General features: G+C 42.9%; 1 protein-coding gene across 2 annotated transcripts in view; it reads left to right on the top strand.

Moving 5' to 3' along the window:
* The first annotated feature begins 9,374 nt into the window (after nucleotides 1-9,374).
* Nucleotides 9,375-10,437, top strand: part of LOC137351356 (uncharacterized) — a 66,304-nt gene continuing 65,241 nt past the window's right edge. The window contains exon 1 of one of the 2 annotated variants that reach the window (XM_068015802.1): nucleotides 9,375-9,472. The gene's annotated coding sequence lies outside the window, so the exon portion shown is untranslated. Of the gene's footprint in view, nucleotides 9,477-10,437 lie in introns of both variants that reach the window. The other variant, XM_068015803.1, reaches the window with a different exon arrangement.

Here is a 10,437-nt window from a genome sequence, read left to right as displayed (position 1 = left end):
AATCGAACCCGGGTCCCTGGAGTTGTGAGGCTGCGGTGCTAACCACTGCGCCACTGTGCCGCCCTTTGTTTTTTGTTTCGTAAATTTGAGAGAAGATGTCTTGCTCTGGCACATCTTTCCGAAGTGACCTGTCTTTTTACAATTAAACCGTTCTGCTTTATTAGCAGGACGCTGATCACATCTGTGGGTCTTTCTGGCTCCACAGCACTGGCACGGTTTCCCGGTATATTCCACCCTCTTTATCCAGGGATTGCTTTTCCATCCTCAGCTTCAGGAACTGGACCATGACTGGGTTTTTTCAGACCCAAGGCCTCTCTTTGGGCTGCAGAATGGCTCTGTTTTGTCTTTGGACTTCTGCCTGTTGCACCATCTGAGTTGCTTTCTCGAGTGTGAGGTCACCTTTGGACTGCAAGAAGTCTGACAAGGAGTTGTTAGCTATTCCAACGACTACACGGTCCCTGATTAACTCCGACTTCAGCTCTCCATACTCGCAGCCTTCAGCCAATCTGTACAAATCATTAATGAAAGCATCCATGGATTCACCTATCTTCTGGACTCTCTCATTAAATTTTGCTCTTTTCAGGATCTTGTTACTTCTCAAATTAAAACATTTGTCAAGTGCTTGTAACATTTCATCAGCAACGGCACCCACGGAGTATAAAAGAGTACTAACTTGCTCAACCTCTGTTTTCGTGTGTAGCTGAGACGTTATTCTAAATCTTAGGAATCTTTTTCTCCACATTGACCAATTCTGTATTTGATTAGGGCCTTCCCAATTCTGGAAGCTTCCAGGCATTGTATGTTTCTAATCCATTCTTTAATAGACTTTTTGTAGGCTTGCTTGCTTTACTGGAGGTGACCCCACTCTGATTGGAGTTCTCAAGCTTTTTCAGGGGTTTCCCGCTCTTTTCCGGAGTTCCCATGCTTTTCGGGGATTTCCGCTCTTTGCCTTTGCGTTCAGCCCAAGTACATAATTTGGGTTTTTTTCCCCCTGTTTTTATTTTCTTTCTGCTCACAATGCCATTAGAAAATTACTTCAACCTTCTCAAAAGGCTTTCTTACCCAATCCCTAACCATGGGTACCGTGACTCGCCAGATCGCTGGATTCTTCTTGCAGGCCACCACACTTCTGTGGTGCAGCCTGTATTTCTGTGCACTGACTCCCTGACTGTCCATGTCGGAGCAGCTCTGGAACACTTCACAGTCTCTTCTGCAGGTAAGCAGTTATCTTCAGTCTTCCGGCTATACTGTACCAGCAAGTATTTTTCTTTAAACTCTTTGGTTGTTTACCACTGCCACCATATTGTGTATCATTGTAGAATAGATTGAATGTTGTCTACCGAAGTCTCAGAGTCTTTATAGGGCTAAAGAATAACTCATTTATAATATACATATAACTATTTACACTCTCCACAAGCCAGCACACCTTGTGCTGCTGCTGGCTTCTTCCAAGCTAATACCCAAGTGACTATTACCTCATTATCACCAAAGTGGGAAGATTTTACATTCATTGTCTCAAACCTTAACCCTTTCAGGCTGTTACACTATAGACACTAGAGAGCACAGCCCTGCTCTTTGAAATAGTGTCTTGGAATCTATTATGTCCACCCAAGAGTGGAAAAGGGATCTTAGCTTAACCTCTCCTCCAAATGACAGCACTGGAGCATCAACCTAGATTTTTATACTCATGTCTCTATAGACTGGGACTTGAACCTATAACCTTCTACCTCAGAGGTGAGAATGCTACCCACACAGCCACAATCTAAACTGACAAGGAGAGTTTTTGCAATCAATGCCTATCCATTTTTTCACCCAGCCTTTCTCACCTCATGGGGTCTCAAAACATGGGTTTCCGATTGCCTTATTGCCTTTATGACAAATTAGGTGCTGCGTACAAACAATATTTAAGTGGCATGACTATAAAACATGCTTTCAGGAGCCTGAAATATTAACGAGTTGCAGAGGTGAAGGCAGTTAAGTAAAGTGGGAGAATCCACACATTTTGCTGTTTTTCACACGTCAGGAACTGTCAACTCTTCCACAGGAATGATTAGTAACAGGACCAGGAACAACTTGCCTTGAAACATCACACTTCACACATTAGAATATCTCAGAGGATGACGCTGAGCTGGAACCGGGAAGGACTGGGTGGGGGTGGGGAATTAAAGGCATTGTCAAAAAGGAAGGTTTTCGAGAGTCTTTTCAAGAAAGCAGTGAAGTAGAGAGAAGTGGTTCAGAAGGAACGAAGCGTTCGGGCAGCTGAATAAACAAGAGGCATCGGGGACAGAGTGTACAGACAGATGGGACGCGCTGTCAGTTAGAGGGTGCAGTGTGAGCTAGCAGTGCGTGAGCAATGAAAGCATTTGGGCAAACATGCAAAAGTCTGGTTAAGGTAGAATGAGCCATTCTTACTTATACTCTCTGTAAGTAAGGTTGCTGAGCTTCTGGTTTTAGGCAGGGCAGGTAATTGAAAAACCAGACATCGAAACCTCTGTCTTTTTCCCAATGAAGTGTTATCTTGGTTCCGCTGGTAGATTCTATGGGGTGGGGGAGGGTGTTTATGATTTTTCGTGGGGGCTCATCCATTTGTCCATTGTAACACCAGCATTTACAGCTTGGACATACTCAAACAAAATACATCGACGCCCAGGATAAACGGCATAAGCCCCTGTGAACGAAAAGAAAGAAAGACAATGCATTTATGTAATGCCATTCTCAGGACATCCCAAAGCACTTTGCAGCCAGTAAAGTACTTTTGAAGTATTGTAGTCACTGTTGTAATGTAGGAAATGTGACAGCCAACTTTCACACAGCCAAGTTCCACAAACATCAAAGAGATAATGACCAGATAATCTGTTTCAGTGAAATAAAAGCAAAATACTGTGCATGCTGGAAATCTGAAATAAAAACAAAAAGTGCTGGAAATACTCAGCAGATCTGGCAGCATCTGTGGCGAGAGAAGCAGAGTTAATGTTTCATTCTCCCAATTTCTCCATCACCAACGCTTCTGTTCTGGGGGAACTTCAGCATAATTACAACCTTGACAGATTGCTAACATAGAAAGTTGATGGCATACGGAATACAAAAATTAGAACTTTGGCTACCACCTCGTGCTTTTGACTGATTTGAGCCCAGATTCTATTTCAGACTAGATGATGCAACCTTCCACAAGGGCAGTTCTGACATGTCTTCCTTTTTCCTCAACAAAGGATTATCCCCACAACGACACCCTGGTCCACTCCTCCATTACCCCCGACACCTCGTCCCCTTCCCATGGCACCTTCTCATGCAATCACAGGAGGTGTAATACCTGCCCTTTTACCTTCCACACTATCCAAGGCCCCAAACACTGCTTTCAGGTGAAGCAGCAATTTACTTGTACTTCTTTCAATTTAGTATACTGTATTTGCTGCTCACAATGCTGTCTCCCCTACACTGGGGAGACCAAACGCAGATTGGGTGACCACTTTGCGGAACGCCTCCGCTCAGTCCGTAAGCATGACCCCGAGCTTCCGGTTGCTTGCCATTTCAACACACATCCCTGTTCTCATGCCCACATTTCTATCCTGGGCCTGCTGCAGTGTTCCAGTGAACATCAACGCAAGCTCGAGGAACGGCACCTCATTTTCCAATTAGGCACGCTACAGCCTTCCGGACTGAACATTGAGTTCAATAATTTCAGAGCATGACTGGCTCTTTTTATATTTTTATTTTATTTTGTCATTTTTTTTTACCATGTGCCTGCCTACTGGGTTTTTCATGTTTGCGCTTTTGGCTGGGGCTGTTCAGTATTCTGTCATTAACACTCTCTCTGCACTAATGCTTTGTCTTTCACCACACCATTAGTATACTCTCTTTGCCTTTGCCCCAAGACCTCCTTGTCAGTTAATCTCTCCGTCCCTCTGTCCTATCACACACCTTCCCTTTTGAGATATGAAATCCTATTACACTCAGAAAACTACAACTGACTGCAACAGAGTAAAGCTTCACCTTCACCTACTTCACCTCAATAACATGCTTCTGCCCCAACCTCAAAAAAAACATTCCCTCATGGCCCAGTGTATCATTTCCCCATCATCATGCCTTGTAGCCTCTATGATTGAGATGCCAGTTTAGGGCTGTGACCACCAGGAATTGATTTGAGGAGACCACCCAAGCATTTTTCATTTCACGCAGAACTCTCGCAGACCTTTATCCCGTCTATCTGGGCTAGATTTAAATGCTAGTTCCTAGAAGTGAAAGGTTAATATCTACCCCACTGCACCAGTTTCAGTCACAATCAGTTTAAACGTGTCTGCCAATATTATTGTTGAGCAGAAACAGTGGTCCCTGCTTGCTAGTTTGAACTGTGTGTTAGTGGATTGGCCATTGCAAATACATTAAACCTGTGCATGTTATTTTGCAACTAATTAATTGACTACAGTGTAACTTCATCATCAGTGATAGAGCTTCAGTGAACTCCCAGGTTATAGAATCCAGTAATAAAGGATCGAATAAAGCTGGTACGATTGTATAGATTCTCAATAACTTGTTAATATTACACAATGGACTCAGCACTAAAGGCAATGGCAATACTTCACACTCTCGGGTACGTAGCCACCTGTGGGGTGGGCTGTGGTTGGAATTGACAGTCAAATCTCAAATTATGTCTGAAGTAATTCAAATTACAATTGTCAGATTTAATGAAGCCTTTTTTGCTGTGGAATGGGAGTCAGTTGTAGTTTTCTGAGGATTTCGCCCAACCTAACCTCATGTCTGTGCAAACAAGAGCCCCTTTATTAATTAATGCTCGTTTGTTGTTCTAGACAGACTTTAGTTCTTGGATTTACAGAATGCCATTGTGAATTCAGAACAGTAAATATACTTTTAATGGTGTTTGCTTAAAAGGAACAACTGGACAAAAGGGGAATCGTCCTCAACCTTCTTGTAACTATGACTCTAACAGTAGTAATTTAGATAGCGTAACAGTGCTGCCATTGCCTTCTGAAGCATTTAGTTGTGCATGATATCAAGTGGTCCCAGATGAGGTTAATTACAGGGGATTCTCTGTCTGACGTTAATTGCTTTTAAAGATGACTCAAGAGCTTGATGTTTTCAAGATCTGACATCTTCTCATACAATTAGTAGCTTTGTGCATTTGCAAGGAGGCTTGTTGAAAACTGCACGCAGATTGTTTTATACACATAGTTTTGAGACAGTCCCTAGCCTCAGCAGAGCTAGGGAGTGCTGCAGGTATTTTAACCCTGGGCCAATCACTCTATAGGCTCTCCAATGAAAAGTGGCAACTTGTGTAAGGGTATGGGGTGGGTCTGCTTGTGTCTATGGGACTGTACCCAAGCAACAAGTCAATACGGGACCAAAGGGAAAAGAACTGCATGGGGAGAGAAAGGAAAAGCAATTCAGTTCACCAGACTCTCCCTATTATTTAGGTTTAGGTTACGATTCATACCTCCCCATGCCTAACACATCCTTTTATTAAGGGAATCAAGGAACATAGGGATAATGCAGTAAGGTAGATTTGAGGTAGACCATCAGCTATGATCATATTGAATAGCAGAGCAGGCTCAAAGGGCCGAATGGCCTACTCCTAATCCTACTTCTTATGTTCAAAGGCACTCAGACTAGTCAAGGCGCCTATACTGCTGGTTCATCCAAGATCAGTTGACTCCACACACTGGGGATCATAACTGGGACTTTCTAGGTCTGTACAGATCCACAGTATAACTAAACAACTGAAGGCATGGCCATCAATGGCAGGGCAAAGGGAGTGGGGGATGTATTAGAGTATCAGTCATCTAGCTTTGACTTATCTCCATAATATTCATTGTTAATATAAACAGATAATTCAACCCCCATCATTTATAAGTTGTGAAGGTGTAGCCAATGTCAGACATCAGAGCTTGTTAAACTAGGAATAAAAGCATTTTCTATATTAATGATATTTGGTAATTCTGTACTACAGCCTGAAAGTGCTTTTTCAAACACTTTGATTACTGATGTACTTTTTCAACCTTGTGTCATGTGTCATGTGACTTGTTTTTTAAACAAACTCCTGTGTTTGTGGATTCCAAAGCTCTCGGTGGGGTGGTGGGGGGTGGGGGTGGGTGTAGTGCTGTCTCTTACACTGACAAGATGTGAATCACCATTGCCCAAACCAATCTCTGTTAACAGAATCAGTGAGCATTTCTTTTGTCTTTCCAAGCACTGTCTCTTAGTATGCAAATGTTTTTCCTGCTACTGCTGATCTCTTTAAACAAGTCATCTCTTCACTCCAGCAACAGTTTAAAATTAATGTTCATGTGATGAAATTAATGTGCCTCATTCTTGGCAGATAGGGATCTTCATGACAAAGCCACATAAGGAGCTATAAGGGCAGATGACCAAAAGCTTGGTCAAATAGTTAGGTTTTAAGGAGCGTCTTAAAGGAAGACAGAGAGGTTTAAGAAGGGAATTCTAGAGCTCAGGGGCTAGGCAGCTGAAAGAATGGCCATCAATGGTGGAATTATTCAAATCAGAGATGCACAACAGGACAGAACTGGAGAAGCACAGATACCATGGAGGGTTATAGTGCTGAAGGAGATTAAGATTACAGGGGCGAAACCATGGAGAGATTTTAAAATGATGAGAATTTTAAAATCGAGGTGTTGCTCAACTGGGAAGCAATGTTCATCAGCGGTCATAGACTGATGGATGAATGGAGCTCGGTGCAAGTTAGGACACAGGCAACAGAGTTTTGGATGATCTTTTGTGCTTTTTTCCCACCTTTCTCCTTTCTGACTGCCCTCTGATACCTCAGCCAAGAATCCATTCCTCTAATATGAGCCTAGACCATGAGTATGGCCTACATCCCAGCTGCCGCTCCTGTTCCTCTGTTGCTGTATCTAATCCAGTCTTTGTTTTCTGCCCCATCAACTGCGTTAATGTTCCTGCTGCTGCTCCCAGTCCCAATTCAGGTCCAGGTCCGTCCCTCTTCCAATCCGACTCCAGTCCAGCTCCAATTCGTACTCCATATGCAGATCGAGCTCCATGTTCCACTCCACATTCAGCTGTAGGCCCAGACCTTCCTCTCAATCCCACTCCCACTCCAGATTCTAAAATGTTAGCACTTAGCCTGATTGGCCAACAATATGGCCACTATCATTCTGTTAAACTTTATTGAATGAAATAACTACAAATAAATTCTGCCCAGACTGAAAGAAACTAAAGCTCCAATTTGAACCTAGTGCCTGGTGGGGTTGGGGCAAGGTCGGGTCAGGTAACCATTCTACATCCTGCCCAATATTACTCTCCATTGAAAACAATGGAGTGTAAAATGGGGTTGAGCGTAAAACAGGCTTCAAACCTGTTCCTGCCAGGTTAAAATCAGGAGTTAATTGCTCACATTGTAAATGTCTGCACTGTAGCAGGAAGGGTAAGGAAAGAATACTTGAAGGACAGGCATTTGAAACATATATGAATTTTGTGTAATCTATTTTTGTATCCGCAAAAAAGGAAGGGGTGTTAATGAATGTTCTTTCTCCCTCAACAAAAATTTGCATTTATATAGTGCAATTCAAGTACAAAAATGGCCCAAAGTACTTCACAGAGGCGTAAGTAGAATGAATGAACATGGAGGCAAAGAAGGAGGCACCATGAGAGGTGACCTAAAGCTTGGTTAAAGGTGGATTTTAAGGAGAAGTGGTTTTAGAAAAGGAATTGCCGAGGGTAAGCTGAAGGCACAGCTGCCATTGCTGGGCAAGCACAAGGAGTCAAGTCAGAGGAACAGAGAATTTGGGAGGTTACAGAGATTGGAAAAGGCAAAGCAATGGAGGATTTAAACACAAGCATGGGAAATTAGATTCTGAGATGTCGGGATACAGGGAACCAGTGAAAGTCAGTGAGGACAGGGCGAGCAAGACCTGTTGTGAGGTAGGATATCAGCAACAAAGCTTTGAATGGACTGAAGTTTGCAAACAGCATAACTTCTTCTGCCAGAAGGACAGTCCCCATGCCACTTCCTTAACCCCTGATCCTTATCAGGACTTTGTGACTGAAAAATTCAGTGGGAAATGGCTACAGAAAATTCCAGTCTCAGAGGTTTCCCTGTTAGAACTGGGGAGTGAAAAAGATATAGTTGCATTGAAATCTAGTTCCTCCTTGCTCTCAGTAACTGAGGGATGAGGTTGATCTTCCAACGGATTCTCCAGATTATCCATTTGCTGCTTGGATGAAGAAGAATGTATGGAACAGGGTTGGTGAACATTCAATGTCCAATCCACAACAAACCTGAGATAGACAAGAAGTGAATTATCCATTTAATCCCATTCCCCTGCACTTTCCATTACTTTTTCAAATGTTTTGAATATCACTTGCCACTTATCAGTCTACACTTGGATGTGGTCCTGGTCTTGCTGCCTGCAGGCATGGCCTGCTTCACTAACTGAGGAATTGCAAATGGAAATGAAAACTCAGCAATCATCAGTGAATGTCCCCATTTTGGCCTTATGCTGGAAGGAAGGTCATTGATGAAGCCGCTGAAGATGGTTTTCCCTAGCATACTACCCTGAGAACTCCTGCAGTAATGTCCTAGGGATGAGATGATTGGCTTCCAACAACCACAACCTTTATGCTCGATATGATTCCAGCCAGTGGAGAGATTGCATCCTGATCCCCATTGACTTCTATTTCACTGAGGCTCCTTAGTGCCACACTCGGTCAAATGCTGCCTTGATGTCAAGGGCAGTCACTCTCACCTCACCTGAGAGGCCAGACAGGGCTTTGGTTTTACGTTTTCACTCAAAAGAGGACACCTCAGACAATATTGCACTGGAGTGACAGGCTACATTGCATGCTCATGTCCCAGGAGGGGTACCTGAAAGCACAACCTTCAGACTCAGAGGTAAGAGTGTACCACTGCGCCACAGTGGACAGTGTTTATAAATTATGGTAATGGGCCTTACAAGATATGTTACAATGATGATATGAAACTGTTTAATTCGCCACATCATCTAAATGACGATAAAACAAACTGCAAACTTGCTTAAGTATTTGTTTGCTGGAATGAATCCTGCAAAGGGTTAAGTATTTCATTGTGATACGTGTGTAGCAGAGTGTAGAAACACAGTGGTGTACTTAAGGGGACCACAGTCTAATTGTACATCATCTGAAATTTGTCATCAGGCTGAACAATCATGTACTGTCCTCACTTTTGGATTTGTAAAGGAGCCTGAGCTCTGTGCAAAGGGATTGGTTCCTTTCAATGGACTGCTTAATGTCTTTGTGCAAGAGAAAATGCAAAAAAAACCTGGCTGCTGATTGGTGAGCTCAGTGGCGATGTGATTGGACCTGAGCCTGTGAGGGGGTTGGGTTGTAACTGTAAACTCCGTCATGCCCGAGACACTGATCACATTTTCTTGCTCCCATCAAGTACTGTGTGTTACTGTTAACCTCACATTCAAGGAGCTGAAAACTTGTGGCAGTCGCTTTCCAGCCAGTAAGTAGGTCTCACTTCTCTTCATACTAGTTAAAACTGTTTAGTCAGAGTTGTTCAATCACTTGTTAAACAGACCTGTGTACTTTTTCAGAGCTGTACACAAAGTCATAGTAAAGTGCAAAACTATTGAACACATATTTCAGCCAAAATTAAGCTTCAGTGCACAGAACTGTGCAGAGCGATGTAATATGTAATAAGGATTTTAACATTCATGCACATAACACAAACGTGCTTTGCATGGAGATGTGTTGGATATTTGGCAGCGTTTAGTGAGGAGGTCTTGTACAGATACTATGAAGTATGCCTGTTTGGTTCATTCAGTAGCAATCCTATCCCTGGGTCAGACGGTTGTGGATTTGAGTCACACACGAGTGTCTGAGCACATAATCTAGGCTATCATTCCCATGCAGTGCTGAGAGAGTGCTGCATTATCAGAGCACCATCCTTCAGATGAAACTTTAAACTGAGGCTTTGTCTGCCTGTAACAGTGGATCTTCGCGTAGAGCATGGAGTTGTCCTGGTGTCCTTGGCTGGCATTTCTCCCTCAGCCAACACAAGCAAAACAAACAGATTAACTGCTAATTTAGTTCAATGCTATTAGGGGGATGTTGCTGGTGTTAAAATTTTCTTGCCTATATAACAACAGTCACCGCACCTCAAAGTAATTCAGTGTGGAGTATTTCGCAATATTTTAATGTGATAGAGAGCTTTGTCAATACAAACATGATCATTAATACCATGACATTGAACTGGAAAACTCCTTAAACATGAGCCAAAGGTAACATCAAGGGGATAAAAGAAAGACTTGCATTTATATAGCATCTTTCACAACCTCCGGATGTCCCAAAACAATTTACAGCCAATGAGGTACCTTTGAAGTGTAGTCACTATTGCAATATGGCAGCCAATTTGCAAACAGCAACCTCCCACAAACAGCAATGTGATAATGACCAGATAATCTGTTT

The sequence above is a fragment of the Heterodontus francisci genome, chromosome 36, assembly GCF_036365525.1.
Source record: "Heterodontus francisci isolate sHetFra1 chromosome 36, sHetFra1.hap1, whole genome shotgun sequence".
Classification (NCBI taxonomy): Eukaryota; Metazoa; Chordata; class Chondrichthyes; order Heterodontiformes; family Heterodontidae; genus Heterodontus; species Heterodontus francisci.
This window is presented reverse-complemented; position numbering and strand designations above follow the sequence as displayed.